Here is a 22,864-nt window from a genome sequence, read left to right as displayed (position 1 = left end):
AGAGAAGGTGACCCAAAGCCCTGATTTTGTTGTGCCACTGAATTAACATAATCTGGGTGTCTCCTGCCTCCAGGCTTCTTGTATGAGATTATAAGTGTCCTTATTACATAAGTGACTTTCAGTTGGGCATTCTGATACTTGCAGCCAAAAGCATAACCTAAATGCTTATGGTCCCTAAAGAGCTTACAGGGTTCCTGGGGCGATAAGGAACACACTCAGGTATCATTAGGTCACTATATGGCAGCAGGACGTAACTCAGCACCAACCACACAGTGACAGGCACGACATTAGGAGAGAAGGGTGAGATCTGAGAGAAGGAAGAGGGGAGGTGAAGCGTGGGTGGGCCTGGGATTCAAAATGACTTAGAACTTAGGCTTTTTGTTGTTGTTGTTGAGAAGGAGTCTTGCTCTGTGGCCCAGGCTGGAGTGCAGTGGCACCATCTGGGCTCACTACAACCTCTGTCTCCCAGGTTTGAGCGATTCTCCTGTCTCAGCCTCCTGAGTAGCTGGGACTACAAGTGCACTTGCCACCATACCTGGCTAATTTTTGTATGTTTAGTAGAGACGGGGTTTCACCACGTTGGCCAGGTTGGTCTTGAACTCCTGACCTCAAGTGATCCGCCCACCTCGGCCTCCCAAAGTGCTGGGATTACAGGTGTGAGCCACCGCACCTGGCCTAGAGCTTGGGCTTTGAAACCTGCCTCTACCACTTAATGGCAGTGAAGCCTTGGGAAATAGACTTAACCTCTCTTGGCCTCAGTTTCCTCATCTGTCAAGTAGGGATAATACTAGGGCCTAAATCATGGGGCTTTGTGAGGATTTGAAAAGCCATTGAGCGTGGTGCTTGGTACATGGCAAACTCAAATGAAAACCATTGTGATGATTACTCCGGAGACATGAACCACTGTGAGGACCCTGGCTGCAGCCTCACTCCTGCCATCTGTCCGGAACCAGCTGAAACACTTTCCTCCTGCTGCAGGTGCAGGCTCAGGTGGGCATGAAGAAACTCTTTAGCAAAGATCTTCCTCCAGGACGCTTCTGTTTCTTCTTACTTGTGCTATATTCTTGTTCTATGTGGTTCTGGACTTTAGGGCTCAGCTCTGACCTGGAAACCAGACTTCAGGCTTCCTGTTGATCCTAAATTGGTCCCCAGAATTGTGTCTTTTTTCTAGCCATGAATTTGGGCTCCCCGGTCTTGAAGATCTTGAGCTACCCTTTTTGACCTGCTCCAGTTTGATGCTCTAAGCTTAGAACCTCCTCGCTGATAAGTTGGCCCACAGGTGGTTGTGGATTGGTGCTTCTCTAGCTTCTGCCTGAGAGCATCCCTGGAGACAGAGGTGTGTGAACACCGTTCAAGTCTGCTCCAAGTGAGAAGGGTGTCTAAAGCCTTGTGTCTGATCTTTAATTCATGTGGATTTTGCAGCACTTCCTGACTTGAACAAATCATTAAGATATAAAAAGCTTAAGATAATTTCCATCAGGAAAGAATACAAAGAGCGGCTGCCCTATGCATTAATGCATGGGATGCAGCTGCAGTGAATCTAGCTATTTTTTTGTATTGCACTGAACTGAAAAGAGATCACATTGCCTCACAGATTAGCTTCTCTCCTCTGTCCAAGGTTATAGTATATTAAAAACCCAGATCCATGTAACTCTGTGGCTATAAAGGGTAACAGTTCTGTGTGTGGCAGCTTCAGGTAATCCCCGATGAGAGACATCTGGAATACCATCAGAGCAGTGGGGCCGTGTAGCACGTTCAGGCTTCTGTTGGCAGGCTGGATAGCCCGGGAAATGGGGAGAATACTCTCCCTGACCTGGTGAAGCCGCAGAACTCTGTCTCTTGCCGCCCTCCAGGTCTTCAACTGGCTGGCCCCTGCTTCTTAAACCGGGTCTCATTCATGTGACTTGAATCCTGCAGCCTGGATCTGTCTACCTCTGTCCTCTGAGTCAGATAGGATACAGGCAACAGAATATCCCGTGCACAGTGGCTTAAACCACAGTGATACCGAATTATCCCAGGAGTCTGATCTGGAGCTGATGAGCAGATAGAAGATGTTGAAAGGATCCACGCTCTTTCCATCTCTCTGCTTAATCATCCTCGCTGTGTTTGCTTTTCTTAAGTTTGTTACTTTTTTTTTTTTGAGATCGATTTCGCTTTTATCACCCAGGCTGGAGTGCAATGGTGCAATCTCTGCTCACTGCAACCTCCACCTCCCGAGTTCAAGCGATTCTTCTGCCTCAGCCTCCTGAGTAGCTGGCACCACAGATGTACATCACCCTACCCAGCTAATTTTTGTATTTTTAGCAGAGACAGGGTTTTGCCATGTTGGCCAGGCTGGTCTTGAACTCCTGAGCTCAAGTGATCCGCCCGCCTTGGCCTCCCAAAGTGCTGGGATTACAGGCATGAGCCACCGTGCCTGGACAAGCTTGTCACCTTTTGATGGCAAGATGGCTGCCACAGCTTCAGCCATCACGCCCTCACTCAACCACATTCGAGGCAAGAAGGAGGAGAAAGGGACAGTTTCTTCCATTAAATGTCTATCTCTTTTATCAGGAAGCAAGAAGCCCTCCTTCAGCTTTGTCTTTATTTTTCATTGGCTGGAACCGTATCTTGACAGCAAGGGAAAATGGGGAAGTAAGAATTGGGGGAAAGCAAATGAGATTACTGTGTTTGTTTAGCCCAATCCTGATTCATCTTCTGAGGCTGGAACAAATATCAGAGTCTGTAGCAATAAAGAGAAGGCAGTGACTTAAGGGTAGGCACTAATGGTGTCCACCAGTCTTTCTAATTTCCCGTGTCACCCTCAACTTCTCAGGCCCATCCCTGGCTTGCCTGAGGAGCCTCAGGAGAATGCCCCCTTCTTTGTCAGACCCTCCTTTGTAGCTACTGAGGCCTTCTTCGTACTTTGTCTTGAAATCTGTCATAGGGAAGATATGTCCTCTTTCGTCAAATCTCATGGAATTGTGTTCTGTGCCAGTCTGTAGGTAACAAATGACTGAGATAGAGACAGCTCTCACCCCGGCACATCTCAAAGACTGCTGTCTCTGCGAACAGAGATTGTTCTGAAGAAAAGGCTGACCATTAGCCCCCCACCACAAAATTATTCCCCAAATAAGTTTGGGTAAAATGACTATCCTTAGTAATTGACTATTGTTATAGACAATTCCGCGCATTTGCATTGCTTTCGAATGCGGGGTGGCCTAGGAGGGGCATGCTTTTTTCTGCAGGTATAAGGAAGGGCACAGACTTGGGAGTCCAGGTTTGAGTCCTGGCACTGACAGTGTGAGCTGGGGTAAGTCCTTGAACTTCCCCAGGCTCTGTTGGTGTCCCTCTGAATAGGAGACATGATTGCCGCTTCAGGGAGTGCTGTGAAGATGGACTGGGGCTTTAGTGGGAAAAGACTGGAGGGCTCTAAATGTGGTGTTACTTCCTGCCTTCAAGGCCTCTACTGTGAGCAGATTTTCAGTTATGTATTTGCACTTGAACTTTGCCACCTGCTGGCTGGCTCACTTTGCTAGAAATCAAGACCGTGGCTTATTTGGCAGCAGCAAGGTTCTTTTTTTTTTTTTTTTTTGAGACGGAAGACTCGGTCGCAGGGGCTGGAGTGCGGTCGCCGGATCTCAGCTCACTGCGAGCTCCGCCTCCCGGGTTCACGCCATTCTCCTGCCTCAGCCTCCTGAGTAGCTGGGATTACAGGCGCCCGCCACCTCGCCCGGCTAGATTTTTGTATTTTTTAGTAGAGACGGGGTTTCACCATGTTAGCCAGGATGGTCTCGATCTCCTGACCTCGTGATCCGCCCGTCTCGGCCTCCCAAAGTGCTGGGATTACAGGCTTGAGCCACTGCGCCTGGCCTGGAGCAAGGTTCTTATACCTCATTAGCCTTTATGCCTCTCTTTAAACTTCCCCAAGGAACTGGCAAGCAGGTCTCCAGCTTCTTGGGTTTGTAGGTATATGTGGGGAACTTTTTTCCCTTCCTTTTGTCCATTGCTATTTTCTTTTCTTTTATTATTGAGGTAAAATTTACATACAGTAAAGTCCACAATTTTTTTTTTTTTGAGATGGAGTCTCTCTGTCACCCAGGCTGAAGTGCAGTGTCACGATCTCAGCTCCCTGCAACCTCGGCCTCCCAGGTTCAAGCAATTCTCCTTCCTCAGCCTCCCGAGTAGCAGGGATTACAGGCATGTGCCACCATGCCTGGCAAATTTCTGTATTTTTAGTAGAGATCGGATTTCACCATGTTGGCCAGGCTGGTCTCAAACTCCTAGCCTTAAATGATCCCCCCACCCTGGCTCCCCAAAATGCTGGGATTACAGGCATGAGCCACCGTGCCTGGCCAAGTCCACCAATCTTTACATGTGCTGTATAGTCGGTGTATTTTTTCTATATTTGTACATCAGTGCAAGCACGGCTCTAATCAGGATATGGACTGTTTCCATCACTCCAGAGGCTTCCCCATCCCCCCACCCGCTTCCCCCATTAACCCAGCTTGTGCTGGCACCACACAGCAGCTGCCGCTGAACTTCACATGGGGCACTATTATACACCATGGGCTTTACATTGTTCCCTCAGGACCTTCACTTCTTTTTCTGATCAATTTTAAGCAACCTCTCAGCCCTTTTTCTGATGGGCTGGGCTCCTCCCTCCTGGCACATCACTGGTGACAGCCTACTGTCGTCTCTTGAGATGGCAGAAGCCTCAGATGTGCCTCCCGTGGCAGGGTGTGTCCTGGGATATTCCTGCGGGCACCCAGACCAGGCCTTTGCTCCCAAGGATAGCTCTGTGGCTTTGCTGGTTCTTGCATTGCAGGTCTTGGAGGAGCTGGGAATGGACCGGGGGCGGGGTGCCCTGGGCAAAGGTTTCTGAGAAGTGGCATGAAGTCAGGTCAAACTGGGGGGCTTTAGAGAGGGAGTGGATAAAGCTACAGACCCAAGAGAGGTCTGCATGATGGGGGGCTGCTCACAGAACACCCAGTGATGTTAGAAGCGGCAGTTAAGTGTGGGGTGGTGAATTAGGCATTAGCTTGGCCCTCCACTGAGAGTGAGCGGGGACAGGCCCACCCCTGCTGACAAGGCTGACCTTAGGTGTGGTATGGTGGGAAGTCCCCCTTCCCTACAAAAATACCCCTTTCTCCTGCCTGCCAACACCATGCGTTCACCCACTTGTTCATGTCAGGGGTATTTCCTGGGACCCTGGGGATGCAGGCAATGTGCTAACACCAACTGTGTGAGGCTGCCCACAGGGCCTCTCATCCCGAGGGTCCACTTCTTAGACAGGCTGCTAACAGGTGGCCCACAGGCCAGATTGGGACCTCAGATGTACCGGCTTTGGCTTCCGTGGTTTAAGAAGCTGAAATTTGCCTGTAAAAACTAGATTCCTGACTTCCCTTGACAAATCAGGAGATCTGGCAACCCCAGCCTGCTACACAGCAGCAGGTAGGAGTGGGCACAGCACGCCTTCTCCAGTTTGCTACATTCCCTACCATTCCTCTGGCCTCATACCTGCTGGTCTAGGTATGTACATTTCTGCTACTACAGAAATGTAGACATCTCTGCTAATTTGAAAGGATGGGAAGAGTTGATGAAGGCCTCACAGGGGAGGCAGTGAGGCTTGGTCACCGGTTGGAGGGTGCCTGTCCAAACCTACTCAGGCTCTTCCTTCTCAGGGTGATGCTCTTCTCGGCAGATGCTCTCTGGAGAGGATGATAGTGCAGGGCAGGGGGAATGGGCAGGAGAGCAAGATGCTGAGATATCATCCCACCAAGGCCCAGGGTAGTGGTTCTCAAAGTATGGACTACCCGCATCAGGATCACCTGGGGGTGCTGGTTCAAAATGCAGCCCCACTGCAGCAGAGCCTGGAGGGAAGATCCCCAGGTGATGTCCTGCTCATTCAAGTATGAGAAGAGGAGGCTGGGGCTTAGCGGGCCGTGGGTCTGACACAAACCATGTTTTCTAGGGCAAGACTGGGGACCCAATTCCTCCATCCAGTCTGCTGATGGAGCCTTGTTTTGGAGACCCTCCTTCCGGGCACAGCTGGGGCCGCCACCAGGCTGAGGGCTTGAGAATCATCTTCTCCAGCCTTCCGGCCCCTGCACCTGGAGGAAAGGTCATGCTTGGCTTTGCCAAGTCTTGTCATTTTCCAGAATCTTTGAACTGCCACCCAGGCAGTGGGCCAGCTCTGGGGAATGGAATGGTGGCTGACCAGCTGGTAAGGGACACCTTGTCTCCTGTTCCCTTTGATGGGTGTGCCTGCCTCTCAGCCAGGTGGCCTGACAGTTGCTGGGCTCTGGCCAGGGGGCTGGAATCATGGCCGTTTGTCAGTAAGGAGGGGCAGGGGTAGGGAGGCACCCTGGGGGTGGCCAGGGCGTGCGTAAGGAGGCACTTATGCTCAGGATCTTGAAGTGATCCAGCGAGGGAGCGTCTCCTTAAGAACGAGGTTCTTGGGGAGCAAAATATGGGAGGCCCTCATTCTCAGGGTGGTGAAAGGCCCACTCCCCACCCACTGCTGCCAGAGCCTGAGAATGCGGGCTCCCTAAATGTCCCACTTGCCCGCCCTTGTCTGGTCCTGTATCCTGGTTACTGCACTCAGGGAGCACAAGGGATGTGCTGGGATTGGAGGTGAAGGAGAGGGTGGGACAGGCAGAGCGTTCAGGACCTCTCACACCAGACCACTGCTTCTCAACCCTGGCTGCACACAGGAAGCCCCGGGGAAGCTTTAACATTTCCTGATGCCAGGACCCCATCCCCAGAGATCTGGATTTAATGAATCTGAGGTGCAGCCGGCGTTGGGGTTTGTAAAACTCCCCAGGGGATTCCAGTGTGCAGCGAAGTTTGGAAGTCTCTGACCCGGACGGAGCAGGCAGGGTGTTGTGTGTAGCTTTTCCTCCCATCTGTTTTAGTTGTGAGCAACAGACCCACAAGCAGGACACAGACTTCTAAGGGTAATGCTGTTTTCTGTTTTTTCTTTGAGATGGTGTCTCACCCATTCAGATTGTACAGTGGCACAGTCTCGACTCACTGCAACATCTGTCTCTCAGGTTCAAGCGATTCTCCTGCCTCAGCCTCTCGAGTAGCTGGGATTACAGGCGCACACCACCATACCTGGCTAATTTTTGTATTTTTAGTAGAGATGGGGTTTTGCCACGTTGGCCAGGCTGGTCTCAAACTCCTGAGCTCAGGTGATCCTCGCCCGCCTCGACCTCCCAAAATGCTGGGATTACAGGAGTGAGCCACCGTGCCCGGCCTGGGTAACACTTTTGCTGGTAACACCAATAGCTGTATGCCATTGTCAACATTTCAGCGAAGTGAATGGAGTATGAGGAGGACGGAAAGAAGCCTAAGATTCAAGCTCCCAGTCTGTGCCACATGCATTGTGTTTGCCACTTAACGATCAGCCCTGGGAGCTTCAGTCTTGGCTGGGCTAAGGACTTTGCCTGCGCCTCACAGCTGTGGAATAGTAGAGAGCCTTAAATGAAATTGATGTGTGCCAAGGTGCTGGTAGGAATGAAAGTCCTTCCTGTTGCTTTCAGATTGGTTTTCTAAACAAAGTATTTCTGGGGTCAGCTGGTGGAGGAGAGGGCTTGGGAAAGAACTGGGCCCTGATTCCTCTTTGCCTGCAAAATAGAGGGTGGGGAGGAGTTGAAGGCTATTTTAGGCCCCATCCCCCATCAGATTCTATCGGAATCTGGTCTCAGCCAGCTGCCCCAAGTGATTTTAAGGAAAAAAACTTCTCCCTCTGCTTAAAGTCAAATAGGTCCTGGAACCTAAAGTGAGTTGACTAGTGTGATAAAAACGGGGCCTCCTCCTTGCCTCCAAATTAACACACACACACACGTATGCACACAAACACACATATGCACACATACACACACTCAGAGTTACCACAATTCTACCAATTAGGTGATTAGATTCAGCCAGAAAATACTCATGGGAGGGTAAGTGGGGAGACAATCCCATTGTCCCACTGGCTTCCAAAGCAGTAACAATGCTGTGAGCAGCTTTTTGTTGTGGTGACAAAAGTCCACTTTCCCCTACTGAGAGCGGTTTCTGCATTCTCAGTTGGTTCACGAGGAGCAGTGGGCCAGGGAAGACAGCACCAGGGCTGATTGGATTCCTGCCTGTCCACTTACAGGCTCCCTCACCTTGGGTGAGGAGATTAGCCTCTGAGTCCTGGTTTCCTCCTATGCATGCTGGGGGCTTCTGCTTCTGGCCAAGACAGGGTAGCAGGGACTGGATTTGCACTCCTGACTGAAACAATTTTTTAAAAACAGACAGAACATATGAAATAATGGTTTTCAAGACACTAGACATCAGGCTACAAGATTCAGGGGTTCCTAGTTCACACTAATCAACTCACTTTAGATTCAGGGACCTATGTGACTTTAAGCAGGGGGAGAGTTAGCAGGTTGTCCCTGCTTACTGCCTGGAGAGTGTTTTCCGGCCATGACCCAGAGAGGGGGAACTCAGGCCAGGAGGGGAGAAATGGAAGTAACTTCTGTAAGATTCTTATACTTGGTGTGAAGTGGCACAACATCACTTGAAGGTAAATTGTGAAAAGGTCAAGATGTGTACTATAAATACTAAAGCAACTGCTAAAATAGCAGAGTTACAGCTGCTAAGCCAATAAAGAAGATAAAATGGAATCATCAAAAGTAGTCCAAAAGAAGGCAGAAAAGGGGAAAAAAACAGAACAAATAGAAAACAAATAGCAAAACGATAGACTGAGACCCAACTATATCAATAATCACATTAAATGTCAATGGTCTGAACACCATTTAGAGATTGTCAGATAAAAGAGCAAGAGTTAATTCCATGCTGCCTACAAGAAACCGACTGTAAATATAAGGACACAAATATTTTCAAAGTACAAAGATGGTTAGCATATAGCATGCTAACACTAATCAAAAGAAAGCCGGAATGGCTAAGTCAATATAAGACAAAGTAGGTTTCAGAACAGACACTACCTGGTAGGTCTATATCTATATATTTATATCGAATCTATGTTTATAATATACGGAACAATGATCCTTGCCTCACTGGGTTTTGGTGAGAACTGAGTGAGGTAATACCTGGCAAAGTGCTCCACAGACTATAAAACAGGATCCAGGTGTAATTGGGCCTTAATGATTAGAAGCAGGACCATCTGAACTCTTGTAAAGAGTCAAGGAGCTGGGTTTGAACTGTTGGGTTCTTGAGAAAAAAAAAAAAAGAAATCCCAGATAGCAGCTCTGAGGAGGGCAGCCTAGGGCTGGCTGGAGGAGCCAGGGCCCAGAAATGTCAGTGCCATGGTGCCTCGGCCAGTGCTTCTGAGCCCCAGCAAGTTTACCAGCATCCACTACAGCAAGGGGGCTTCCCTGAGCAGCAGGAGGAGACATGAGACCAGAGCACACCTGAATCCCATAACCCCAGAAGCTTTGGTAATCCTAGCAGATGTTTGACTAAAAGAAAAAGTAAGATGTCCGGGAGTTACTGTGCCGTGTCTTTTCTGAGCATTTTCTCCTTCGTTGGTCTTATTTGGTTGGGACTGATGCCATCATCTCCATTTGACAGATGGGTATATGGAAGTGAGCATTACAGAGCCATTTAGTCATTGGGCCAGGATTTGGACCCATGCGGTCTAGACCAGAGCCCAAGCCCTAACCACTACCTTAACCACGCACGAGGTGAGGGATGGGGAGGCCTCGGGCAGCCAAGGGGTTATATCTAGATTTGGAAGCAGGGAGAGAGAGGGGTAGAGCTAGGGTAAGCTCCTTCACCCTCCAGCCCATGCAGTGCATCCCTGCCCCTCCCTCAGGCTCCCCCTTCCCCATCCCATGCCCCTCACCTGCCCTTCAGGGGCCAGCAGGCGAGGAGTGGGGACCAGCCAGCTGGAAGGAGCTGTTGCTGGGCTGCAGGCCTGGGGTGACGCCAGGTTCCCCTGCCTCTCCTCCTTGGAGTCAGGAGGAGCAATTTTTAAAAAAGTTTTCATTTTAAAAAATCATAAAGTTTATATAAATCCATGCTTACTATAACAATTCAAAGACATCTCTAGCCCTGCCTCCAAGCCACACTGAACCTTGGTTTTCTCATCTGAAGAATGGGATAGCAGTTCTGACCTCTCCGGGATATCTGAGGGTTCCTCGGGAGTGTGGTTCCTGGTGGAGGATGGCTGCTTTCCCTCTTCTGTCTGCCTGGCCCAGCTCCTGCCCCTGATCTCCTGTCCCTTCTCCTACTTGGGGGTATTTCTCTCCCTTGGACTCCCCTGCCTCTCCAAGGCCTTCTGGGAGCCAAGTGGCTCGGCCCTGCCAGTGGGCAGGTTGAAGCTTTTTCCTTCATGACCCTCGAAGGCCAGGTGGTTAGGGGTTGAGGGGCATGAAAGCTGAGTGAGATAAAGCTTTTATTTTTATTTTTTGATTTTAAAAAAATGTTTCATTGGTCTTTTTTTTTTTTTAGATACAATTCACATAACATACAAGGAACCATGTTAAAGTGTACAATTCAGTCTGGGTGCGGTGGTCCACACCTCTAATCCTAGCACTTTGGGAGGCCAAGGTGGGAGGATCACTTGAGTCTAGGAGTTTGAAACCAGCCTGGGCAATGTGGTGAAAACCTGTCTCTATAAAAAGTAGAAGAATTAGCTGGGTGTGGTGGTGTGTGCCTGTGGTCCCAGCCACTCGGGAGGCTGAGATGGGAAGATGGCTTGAGCCTGGGAGGCAGAGGTTGCAGTGAGCCGAGATCGCCCCACTGCACTCTGGTCTGGGCAACAGAGTGAGACCCTGTCTCAATCAATCAATCAATTAATAAAATTATACAATTCGGTGGCATTTAGTACATTCCCAATGTTGTACAACTACCGGTTTCAAAACCTCTAGTTTCAAAATTTTTCATCACCTCAGGAAAACACCCTATGCCCATTAAGTAATCACTCCTCATTCCCTTCCTCTCCGCAGCCCCTGGCAACCACTCATCTGCTTTCTACCTTTATGGATTTACCTATTGTGGTCATTTCATTTCAAAGGAATCATAGACTCTGTGGCCTTTTGTGTCTGGCTCCCTTCCCTTAGCATAATGTTTTCAAGTTTCATCCATGTTATAGCAAATGTCAGTACTTTATTTCTTTTTAATAGCTGAATAATATTATATTGCATGTATATAACACGATTTGTTTATCCATTCAGCTGCTGATGGACACTGAGTTGTTTCTACCTTTCGGTTACTGTGGATAGTGCTGTGATGAACATTTGTGAACAAGGGGAGTCCCTGTTTTCAGTTCTTTAGAGCCTATACCAAGGCACGGAGTTGCTGGGTCATATGGAAATTCTGTTTAACTTTTGCGGAAACTGCCAAACTGCTCTCCGCAGTGGCGGTGCCTCCTTTTAGTTTTCATATTATATTATTCTAAGTGCAAAGATAAGATAATACCATAGAAAATTTGGAAATTATTCATTCAGCGATTTTTTAAAAAAGTTTTCATTTTAAAAAATCATGAAGTTTATGTAAATCCATGCTTACTATAACAATTCAAAGACATTTCTAGCAGAAAAAAGTCTATCTGCTCCTCCATCACTTTCCCCCTAACTGATAAATGTTGACCCTTTAGTATGTATCCTTCCAGACATTTTCCAGGCATTGATAGAGTTTTGCATTTTTTCTTTTTACATGAACTTGTCATGCTATCCATATTATCTTGCTTTGAAATCTTTCTATACATTTCTTGTGAATTTCTAGTTGGAAAGATTGTCTCAGAGCCAGGTGGGTGGTCCCTGGAGGAGAGACCCTCAGATCTGTGACTTGTCCTTGCTCTGTTAAAAAAAAGTCTGGAAGTCTGGGCCACGGGTATGGACCAAGTTGTCCTTGAGTGGATGGATAAAGAATGTATTATACTTTTCTTTTTATTACCTGCATATACAAATTCTTTGTAAAATGAGTACGAATTGCTTTTATAATAAGAAAAAAAAAGTAGGGAAGAATTGAGGGCCTGCAGGCTTGGTGCCCAGCTTGTACCTTAATTTAGCACTAACTTCATTCCTCCTCGTTGCATAATGAGTTGTTTATATGTTTGCCTCCCTGGAGGGCGGACAGGCTTATTTATCTCCTTGCCCTCCCAACTCCTCCCCTGCTCAGGGCTGAGCCGCATGCCAGGCACACAGCAGGATTGCTGAACAAGCAAGTAGCCCCTGCAGGGTTGTGGTGGAGGCTGCAGAGGAGAGGGTGAGTCCCAAAGACCCCCATATGCCCTCAGCTCAGGCTCACAAAGCAGAGTGCATAGCCGGGGGAGTCCAGGCCCCCAGGACCAGGCTCCCAGTGGTCACACTGTCTGCAGGGGCACTGGGCCCAGCCTCTGTGGGAAGCTGAGTGTGAGCACAGGTGCAGTTATTCATGGCAGGCAGCACCCAGCTGAGGAAGGCCAGGGTACCCATGGCAGGCAGCACCCAGCTGAGGAAGTAATTAGAGCACTGCCAGGAGCAGGAAAGGGGGGCGGGAGGCTTGGAGGCTTGGGCTCCCCTTCCAGAGAGAGAGAAATAGCTGGGCTCCTGGTGGAGGCGGAGAGCAGTACACACAGGATTGGAGGTGCGAGCAGCCAGTGCTAGGGGCACGGGGTGGGGGCTGTCTTCTTGGGCTTGTCCGTCATTCCTGTTTGGGAGTGGGAAGGGGAAGGGCCATGTGGTCTGTGGCCCAGAAGGGGGACTGTCCAAGGCCCTTCCTCTCCTTCCTGGGGCCTCCCCATCTGTCCCCCAAGCCTGGCCTGCCAGGGCTCATCGGGGGCACCACAACAGCCCCACAGCCCTGGCCTCAGCTTCCTGCCTCTAGCTTTCCATGAGAAGCAGCCTATGAAGGGGTGTGGTGGGGTTCCAGAGCTCAGGATCATTCTAGCATCTCCAGGGGATAGTCCGTGGTGGTGCTGGGCAGCTCCGTGCCTGACTCATCTGAAAACACTTTATAAATAACCTGGCAGAGGGACGTGGGTTGTCCACCCCCGTATCCGCCACACTCTGTGAGCAGGTGGCAGCACTGAGGTCCTGAGGGCTTTTGAGATGTCCAGGGCAGGGTTCTGGTCAGAAGCCAGGCCCAGGGGGATGCCAGGAGGGAGCGTTGTCCACCTCTGGTGAATGGCGCAGCGGAGGTTCTGAGCACCGTGGAGTCCTCCTCTCAGCTGTGATGTTGTCAGCGCCACAGCCTTCGATGACAGCATCGGGGATTTCTGACTGGGCAAACTGAGCCACTATGGACTAAAGTTGCTGGGCAACCTGGGATGAGTCACTTCCCTTCTCTGGAAGCCCTCAGTGGTAAAATGAAAAGGTTAAACTAGGTGAGTACTAAGGTACATTTTTTGTTCTCTTTGGTGGGTACAGGTTGGTGTTCCTAAATTAGATACCACAAATATTTACTGAGCCCTCATGTCCCTGCACCGTGCTAGGCAGCTCTACGCAATTAATTATTATTATTATTATTATTATTTTTATTAGAGACGGTCTTGCTCTGTTGCCAAGGCTGGAGTGCAGTGGTGAGATCTCAGTTCACTGCAGCCTAAACCTTCCAGGCTCAAGCAATCCTTCCATCTCAGCCCCTGAGTAGCTGGGACTATAGGCACACACCACTACAGCTGGCTAATTTTAAAAGTTTTTGTGGAGATGTGGTCTCCCTGTGTTGCCTAGGATGGTCTCAAACTCCTGGCCTCAAGAAATTCTCCCTCCTCAGCCTCCCGAAGTGTTGGGATTATAGGTGAGAGCCACTGCACCTGGCTTTTTTTCTTTTCTTTTTTTCTTGAGACAGAGTCTTGCTCTGTTGCCCAGGCTGAAGTGCAGTGGCATGATCTTGGCTCACTGCAACCTCTGCCTCCTGGGTTCAAGTGATTCTCCTGCCTCAGCCTCCCAGGTAGCTGGCATTACAGTTGCACGCCACCACACCTGGCTAATTTTTGTATTTTTTTTTTTTTAGTAAAAACAGGACTTTGCCATGTTGGCCATGCTGGTCTCGAATTCCTGACCTCAAGTGATTTGCCCACCTCAGCCTCCCAAAGTGCTTCGATTCCAGGCATGAGCCACCACGCCCAGCCTCAAATATTTTTTAATAAGGCTCATTGGCTGCTAGTTAGTCCATTGGGTAGGGGCCCATGCCGCTCAGGCCACATCAGGGTCTCAGGCCAGGGCAACAGCTGTATGTGTGTCCGTTGTCTGAAGGATTAGGAAGGGGGTGTGGCCACGGCTCAGGCAAAGGCAGAAAACACCTGACACCAAGAGAGAAGGGCACGGTGGGCTCTGATGCTTGTCCGAATTTCCCTCAGCAGCCCCGTTCACCAGATGGCCCCGGGACTCGCTCAAGGTCCTGCAGCTGGAAGTGGCAGGGGTCCTGGGAGGACCTGGGTGTTCTGATTTCAAGCCGGTTTCTTGGGAGGAATCCTCATTGTTTCCATCTTCTCTATTTGGAAATATCTCAAGTAGACATGGTGGCACCAGGAGCCAGAGGCCACTGGGCAGAGAAGGCAGGGTCCTGAGTGTTCCTGATCAGGCCTGCTCCGGTCTCAGGCCGGGAAGGACACTGTGTCCTGGTGCTCGGCGGTGTCTGGTGCAGATGGGTGTGTGTGGGGGGCCGGAGGAGGAACAGTTACTTGCAAATGGAGCCTGTGTGCTGGACAAGGAGAGTCTCTACCTTGTCAGGCCTAAGGGGACACCAGGAGCCTCCAGGGCAGGAATAGCATCTGGGAGGCCGGGGGTTGGGGACAGGGCTGCAATAGGGCCTGATTTTGTTCCTGAGGAAGAAGAGACATTTGACTAGTCAGTCACAGAAGGCAGACAAGGACCCCGGATGCAGATTGCAGCATGGCACAGCCCGTGTGCTCACTGCTGGGGCATTGTCACCTGTGAGGTGGTGGGCTCCCAGTCCCCTGATGGGTGGCCTTCTGTGAGGGTGTGGAGGAGGGGACTCCCTGAGGGAAGGGCTGCATTAGGCTGGTGGTCCCCAACATGGCAGCACATCAGAATCCCTGGAGGAGTTTGCTTATGGTACAGATCCCCGAGTCACCCCCCGAGTCCCCACTGGATGGGGCTCTCCAGGGGTGAGGCCCAGGGACTGAGCTGCGCAACCTCCATGTCAGGCCTCCAGAGGCTGGGGATCCATTTATCCCAGCCTCCTCTGCTCACCCCTGAGATACGCTGTTGAGGTTTCAAGCACAGTGCAGCCGCAGAGGTAGTAGCAGTCCACAGACAGAGAACAAACAGCAACCTCAGGAGACCGCGGATTCGGAGCTTAGTCAGTGGACTTGGTGGCTGCACAGAACCTGGACAATGACTTCCCTGCAGGCCACTCAAGAGACTGATGTCAGGTGTCATGCCTTTGGGGATTAAGATGCTGAAAGGGTTTTGATATCTTTCAAGGGAAACAGAGCTACAGGGCCTTCAACAAGCTGCTCTGCTCCTGCGGTCAGTCCAGTTCAATAGTACTCTCTGGCTAGGTGCGGTGGCTCATGCCAACACTTTGGGAGGCCGAGGCTGGAGGATTGCTTGAGGACAGGAGTTCGAGACCAGCCTGGCCAACGTGGCAAAAACCCTTCTCTACTAAAAATACAAAAATTAGCAGGGCGTGGTGGCGCACACTCATAATCTCAGCTATGTGGGTGGCTGAGGCATGAGAACTACTTGAACCTAAGAGGCAGAGGTTGCAGTGAGCCGAGACTATGCCACTGTACTCCAGCCTGGGCAACAGAGCGAGACTCCATCTCGAGAAAAAAGAAACAAAAACAGAAAACAAATGTGGCCCCTGATGAGGAGGAGCCGGTGCAGTAGGAAGAGTGTGGCCAGGAACAAGTCCAAAGCCTCCTCCTCTCTCGCTGTGTGACTTTGAGCTAGTGTCTCACCCTCTCTGGGCCTCTCATTTGTAAAGTGAGGGAGTTGGACCTTCAAATCCTCCGTGACCTGGCATGTTACAATACCTTGAGTGACCAGGATCTGGGGTGTTTGCCTAGTGGCTGGCATCAAATGTTCTGATCTGTTCCTTGCTGTGGCATCACCCCTACTTAGTTACTTGTTTCCCACGGTCTGCTGGAAGTGTAGCTGGCCTGGCCAATCAGGCAGGAAGGCCTGGTAACAATGGAGGCAGGACAGTTGGTGGGAGGGAAGGAGTGAGCATGTGGACCTGCCAGGCACTGGAGCTGGCCAGGGGCAGGATGCCAGGGACCAGGGCAGGGGAAACTGCCAGGAATCTATAGGCCCTGCCTCAGAGAGAGGACTTGGGCCAGAAGTGGGTGCTTCTGGCTTAGTATACAAGCCCTTGAGGCGCATGAGGCCTCCAGAGAGCATGGTGACCAAGTGTAATGTACAGGACACTCCTAGGGTTAGGGATGGGACAGGCAAGGAGACATTAGTGCCACACCTTGAGGGCATATTCAGGGCCAGACATTGCATTTGTACCATTTTCAGATCTCACAAAACTCACGAGTGGATATCACTTGCCTCATTTATAGACAAACATAGGAAGGCCCATGTTAAATGATTTGCTCATGGCCACACAGCCAGTGAGAGGCAGAATAGGACCTGAACTCAGGTCTGGCTGATTCTAAAGTGCACAGGGCTCCCTCTGCACCATGCACCTCCTCCTCTGTTACAAGCATCATTCTTCTAAAGTGCGATGGCACCCATCAGCACAAGGCTCTGCGTGTATCTGTCCGAGGACAGGGGTATGTGCACAGAAATGGACATGCACGAAGGAAGTGTGACTCAGAATTAAATTGCAACAGAGAAATTTAAAATCACCTAGGCAAACAGAGTGTCAACAGGATTTGAACCTGAGACCTATCAGGTTGCAAAACTGATGGATGGGGAAACAGAGGTTGATAAGTTCCAGCCCCTGACTATGTGCTCACATGGTATGTGGGAGGCCAGCTGCGGGGTAGTTGCAATGCCTCCTATTTTTGGGAGGTGGCCATGAGCTGCTGTGCTGGAGGCAGTCAGGGAGGGGTCCCCCAAAGAGGCAGAGCTTGAGTTGTCCCTCAAAAGATGGTTGAAATACACGTGGCAGTTAGATATGGGAGAGAAGAGTTCTAGACAGCTGGAACAGCATGTGAAAAAAATCAGAGGCCTGGAAGGATGTGCAGAGTTGGGGAAACTGGGAGTATCTCCCTGGGGCGGGAGGCTGGGTGCAGGTGAGAAGGGAGGTGTGGGAGACAAGGCTGGGCAGGGGTGCCAGAGCAGTGGGCCAGGTACTGGAGAGGGTTTATTAGTGTGACCTTCTGACTTTGGCCAAGCCTCAGTTTCCTCAGCTATAAAATGGGAGAAATAAGGCCCTCTGTCTGTACAGGTTGTTGTGAGATGTAAACTAGATAGTAACAGTGAAGTAGGTGGCAGGGGCAGTAACTGGCTGTTGCTGCTGTAGTTGGTGATGGTGATGGTGATGGTGATAATAATAACTGGGCTTCCCAGGTTCCTTTGATCTATTCTCAACACAGTAGCAAGAGTAGTTCTGTTAAGACATATGGCAGATAATAGCCTTCCCTTGCTCACAGGCCTCCAGGAACTCCCCTTTCATGCATGGGAAATGCCACAATCCTTGTGATGGTCTTCAGGCTCTGCCTGACTTAATCTGCCCTTTAGCATACTCCCCAAGTGTTCCCATGCTGCTCCCTTCCTGTCACTCTGCTCTAGCTGCTGGCCTCTTCGCCATGCCTGGAACTTGCCAGATTACTCCTGCCTCAGGGCCTTTGCACTTGCTGCTCCTGAGCCTGGAATACTCCTCCCCAGGTGTCTGCACAGCTTGCCCTGTCTAGCCTCCTTCAGGTCTTCGATCACATAATCACCTTTTTTTTTTTTTTTCAGACAAGGTCCTGTTCTGTCACCCAGGCTGTAGTGCAATGGTGCAATAATGGCTCACTGCAGCCTTAACCTCCTGGGCTCAAGCGATCCTCCCGTGTTGGCTTCTTGAGTAGCTGGGACCACAGGTATGTGCCACCATGCCCAGCTAGTCTTTTAAAAGTTTTTGTAGACATAAAGTCTCACCATGTTGCCTAGGCTGGTTTCAAACTCCTGGGCTCAAGCAATCCTCCTGCCTTGTCCCCCTAAAGTGTTGGGATTACAGGTGTGAGCTACCATGCCCGGCCACGTCACCTCTTTAGTGAGGTCTTTGGTCATGCTGCCTAAAATTGCAAACTGCCCGCTGGCCCCTGCCAGCACCCCGCCCCCCCTCCCCATCTCTTCTCCCTCCTCTATATCCCTTCTAAGTGTTTATTGCCTTCTAGTTTATTATGTATTCGTGTTGTATTGCTTGTCACTCCCTTTAGAACATAATGAGAGAAGGGCCTTTTGCTTGTTTTGTGCTCCATGGTATCTCCAGCGTCTAGCTCAGAATTGGTGCTCAGCAATATGTTATTATTTTTTATACGCTCTCTGGAGGATAGGTTGGGCCAGCACCCCCCTGCTGGTGTGACTGGGCCATGACCAGGGTCCCATAGCTCGCTGTGCTTCTTCGGAAAGATGCTTCCTCCATCCCTCCCGTCTCTTCCACAGGAGCCCAGGAGCAGGATTCCTGCTGACAGCCCCTCCCACCCACAGGCATCCCACTGATGGCAAAATGCAGCCCCTCTGCTGGCTCTGGGCTCCCTCCCTGCCAGAAGCTCAGTGAGCATCCGGGGGGGGGATGGCTGGCAGCCTGTGTGCCATCTCATTCCGGAGGAATTTCCCCACTTCCCAAAGCGGTCCAGTGCCTGGGGGCCCCGGAGCCTGGGTGGCCTGATTTAGATGCTGGGAGTAGGGCCCCAGCTGCAGTCTTCCCTAGCCAGCCGAAACTCCTTCTGCCAGAGAGGTTTTTTCTCTAAAGGCTGTCTGGCCTTGTGCATTTCTGCCCCAGAGAGCTATTCTTTCTAGATCACTGGGCTGCACCCAAGTGTGGGAGTAAGGTACCGCAGTCACTCGGTCACTCTGCTGCACCAAGCTCCTCTTTCTTTAGGCACACCTCCTGGAGCATCTGCAGGTGTCTCTCAGACCCCCTCCCCTCCCAATAGTCCCAGCCTCATCCCCTGTCAAACCTTGTTGACCCATGTCCCATTTGCTTATTGCCTGGCCTGTTGGAGTGACTGACAGTCCGATACCTTCCTCATTTATTGTGTCCCTCTGGGACCTTCAGGAGACAACAGCGCTTTCATTCAGAGAGTGGCAAATGGAATTGCAGGCTGGCAGTGGTGGGATTTTGGAATAGGCTGGCCTCCCGTCTCTGGATTCCCACTAGGGAAGTGGAGACTCCCTGGAAAGAGGACAAGATCAGGTATCAGATAGACCGGAGTTGGAATCCTGTCTTTCTTACTTGGATGTGTCCTCTTGGGAAAGTTCCTTGCCCGTCTGTAGAATGAGTGTAGCAGAGGTACCACTCCTCCCAGGAGGGCTGGGGGGACTAAGTGAAATGATGGATATGAGGCCCTTGGCTTGGGGCCTGGCACAGAGTAAGGGTCAACAAATGGGAGTGGTCCTGCTGCACCAGGATGTGGGTCAGGTCTTCTGCCTGCCAAGTGCTGAGCCATCAATGGTACCCAGCTACCCCAGGGCTATCTGAAGCAATGCAGGAGCCAGCTGGTCCCCTGGAACCTGCCCTGGGCATGGGCGAAGGCTCCTCCTCCTGGGATCCAGCATCTCTCTGGCTATGGCTCTCCATGCAGGACCTGCTCCTCCCACCTTGCTCTTTCTGTCTGGGCAGTCAGGGCTGATGAAGCTGGCCACCCTGGAGCCATAGGGAAGTCTCTGCCTGTTGTGTTTGGTATATCCTCTGACACTCAGTGACTTCTATTTCACAGACCTCTCGAGGATCCTGATTTCCTGCTGTCTTGTGTGTAAAATGACTCAAATGAGGGACAGAAACCCAGACACACATGAACAGCTGGAACACAGAAGAATTTTTAAATTCCGGGGTATCAGGCCTGGGAGAGCCCTGAGGGTCGTGAGACCCACCTGCTCTGTCAATGATGGAGAGCCCGAGGTCCAGAGAGGGCCTGTTACCTGTCACAGGTCACACAGCTTGTAAAGGACTGAGCTAGGGTTCAAACCTGGATTTCCTGATTCCCCATCCAGTGCTCTCTCCAGTGCACCCCACCAGCCTGAACCGTCAGTGTGCTGGGGACCCCACAGGGGACCCCACTTTCAGTTCCTGTCTCCATGTCTTGACCCAATTCCCCATACTGGAATCAGGTAGAAAGTCACAGGGAGCAACTGACAGCGTGGGGATTGGTGAGGATCAGGATGGTCTCTAATTCCAAATGGGCCACTTACAAGAACTCGCTGACTGCCTCCTCTCCACGCCTCTGTCCGTGCTTTTTCTGTAGTCTGGATTGCTCTCCTCCCAACTCTGCTGGTCAAAATAGCCTTCTCACACCTCCCAGGTACCACCCCTTCCAACTCCCACACCTCCCAGATCCCAGCCCTCCCAGGTCCCATACCTCCCAGCTCCCACCCCTCCCAGGTCCCACCCCTCCCGGATCCCATCCCTCCCGGATCCCACCCCTCCTAGCTCCCACTCCTCCTAGGTCCCACCCCTCCCAGCTCCCCCTCCTCCTAGGTCCTACCCCTTCTGGATCCCACCCCTCCCAGCTCCCACCCCTCCCAGATCCCACACTTCCCGAAAAGCTTTGTGCAGAAAAGGAAGGACTGTGCACTGTTCCTTTGTGCCCCATATAGCCCTTTGTTTATGCTGCTTTTATCACATAGTTTCTTGTTTTCATTGTTGGCTGAAGGAAATGGCCCTTTCCCGCTTTCATGCTAAGACATTTGGGAGCCAAGTCAGCTTCAGAGGAAGCCAGGAGTCACCTGCGTCCCGACCATAGCATTCAGCGGGAGCTTCTCTGCTGCTGAGGCTGGGGTGGCCTGGCTTCCTCCCACCCGGCCAAACTGTCATCTTCCCTCAGTTTGTGGGAAGTGAGTCTGTTCATCTCTGAAATACTCTTAACAGGCACTTTTAAACTAGACATTGGGTCCTTCTGTAAACCTGTTCTGGCACAGATGCTTACAAACACTCATTTTTCCAGTAGGGTCCCGAGACCAGATGGCCTGGTGCCCACAGTGTCGCAAAAGGCTGGAGTTTGGTTGGTTTCCCCTGCCTTGAAAATAAAGGAAAGGAAGATGTGGCATCCACCTAACCAGGCTCTCCCGCTGAGGATTTCCAGCTCTCAGAAATCTCGCATTGTTAAGAGCTATCATGTCTGAGTTGGGGCCTGCTATCACCTGCACCTCCCAAGCAGCTCCTGCAGGAAGTTGGACCTCAGAGCCAATCAAAGCCTTAGGATTCCAGGGATCTGCTGGTATCCTCCTCCTGTCATGGACCAGAGATCCTAGCAAAAGCCAATGATTGGCTCCATGCAGACTTTGTAGCTGACACTTAATGCCTTCTTCCTGTATGCCAGGTGCTGTGACAGCAGCTTGTGTGTTATCACATGTGATCATCCCGATAACCTGAAAGCACAGGGGATAGTGTCACCATTTCATAGATGCAGAAATTGAGGCCTTGGGATGTTGAGCCGTGTGCCCAAGGTCACACACAGCTAGAAGGCTGCCAGCTGGGACTGGAACCCAGCTCTTGCTGACCAGAAAACCTGTGCAAATGACCATTGCACCACCCTGCCATCAGGTCACCTCTGCCCCCTAACACCTGATCCCAGCTTTCTAGAATAAGGCCAGTGTACTCGTAGAGTCTCCAGGTTCGGCTTAACGTGGACTTAAATGCCATCAGGGTGGAACTCTACTCCTTCCATTAGGAAACTGCTGCCCAAACTCAGAGCTTTGCCAGGAGAAAATGGTTCCTGCCACTAGGCCTCAAATTCCCAGGGATCCATCTCATACCATTTTGCATAATTATACCCTCTCATGTCATCCCCAATACTTCCCCTCCCTCAAAGGCCTTCACACCCCTTGGAGCCTTGCGTGCAATTATCCTATTCTGCTGAACTTGGCAAAGCCCAGAATGTGGGTCTTTTCATCTGTTATAATTATTCCATTTCCCTTGTCCCTGCATTGTTTCAGATATTTCATCTCTGAACACCCTCCAACTGCAGGGTACCCTCTGGAACAGTGGCTGCCAAGAGCCCAGTGTTGCAGTCAGGAAGAGCCCAATGTTGCAGTCAGGAAAGATCTCATTAGGAGCAGATGGAGGGAGGGAACATCCCCACTGGGCAGGGGTTGCCCAAGCTGCTAGTAACAATGCCATCTGGAGGGTTTTACCTCTTCCATTCCTGGGCATCCAGGGCTGCCCAGACGCTAGTCTGAAGGCAGAAGAGGCTTACCAATTGCTCTCTGGGCACGGAGGGTGTGGATAGACCCCTCTCTGAGCAGGGACATGGGTCTGAGTCTGTCTACATGTCTCTCACCTCAGCCTTGTTTCACTACTCTAGTTCAGCTGTTCGTTTATTTAACAAACATTTGTCAAAGACCTGCCACATGCCAGACCTAGATCTGGGTGGTGGGGATGCCATGGTAAATAGAGGCATGCAGTCCCTGCCCTCAAGGGACATATGTTCCAGTACGTGGGAAAGACAGTAAGCAAGCAAAGCAGCTAATGCATAAGGACAGTTGAGGCACAAGGAGGGCAAGGGGCAGAGTCCAGGGAAGGAGAGTAACAAGGGGTCCCGCTGAAGTGGGGGTGGTCAAGAGGGGCCTCTGAGCAGGCGGCACTGAAGCTGAGACCTGAAGATGGGAAGGACCCTGCTAGGGAAAGATGTGGGAGGTCGCTTTCTGAAAGAGGTGACAGGATATACAAAACCCTGGGCAGGAGAGGCTTGGCTGAATGGAAGGATGGATGGAAGGGCAGTGGGCATGAGCTGAGGCTGGAGGGCTGGCAGCCCAGACTGGGAGGAGGTTACGTATGATTGCAAGTACCTGCCTCTCCCACTCACTTGCTGTGTGGCATGAGCAAGTCACTAACTTAG

Source organism: Trachypithecus francoisi, unplaced genomic scaffold, assembly GCF_009764315.1.
Source record: "Trachypithecus francoisi isolate TF-2019V2 unplaced genomic scaffold, Tfra_2.0 Contig01579, whole genome shotgun sequence".
In the NCBI taxonomy this organism is placed as follows: Eukaryota; Metazoa; Chordata; class Mammalia; order Primates; family Cercopithecidae; genus Trachypithecus; species Trachypithecus francoisi.
This window is presented reverse-complemented; position numbering follows the sequence as displayed.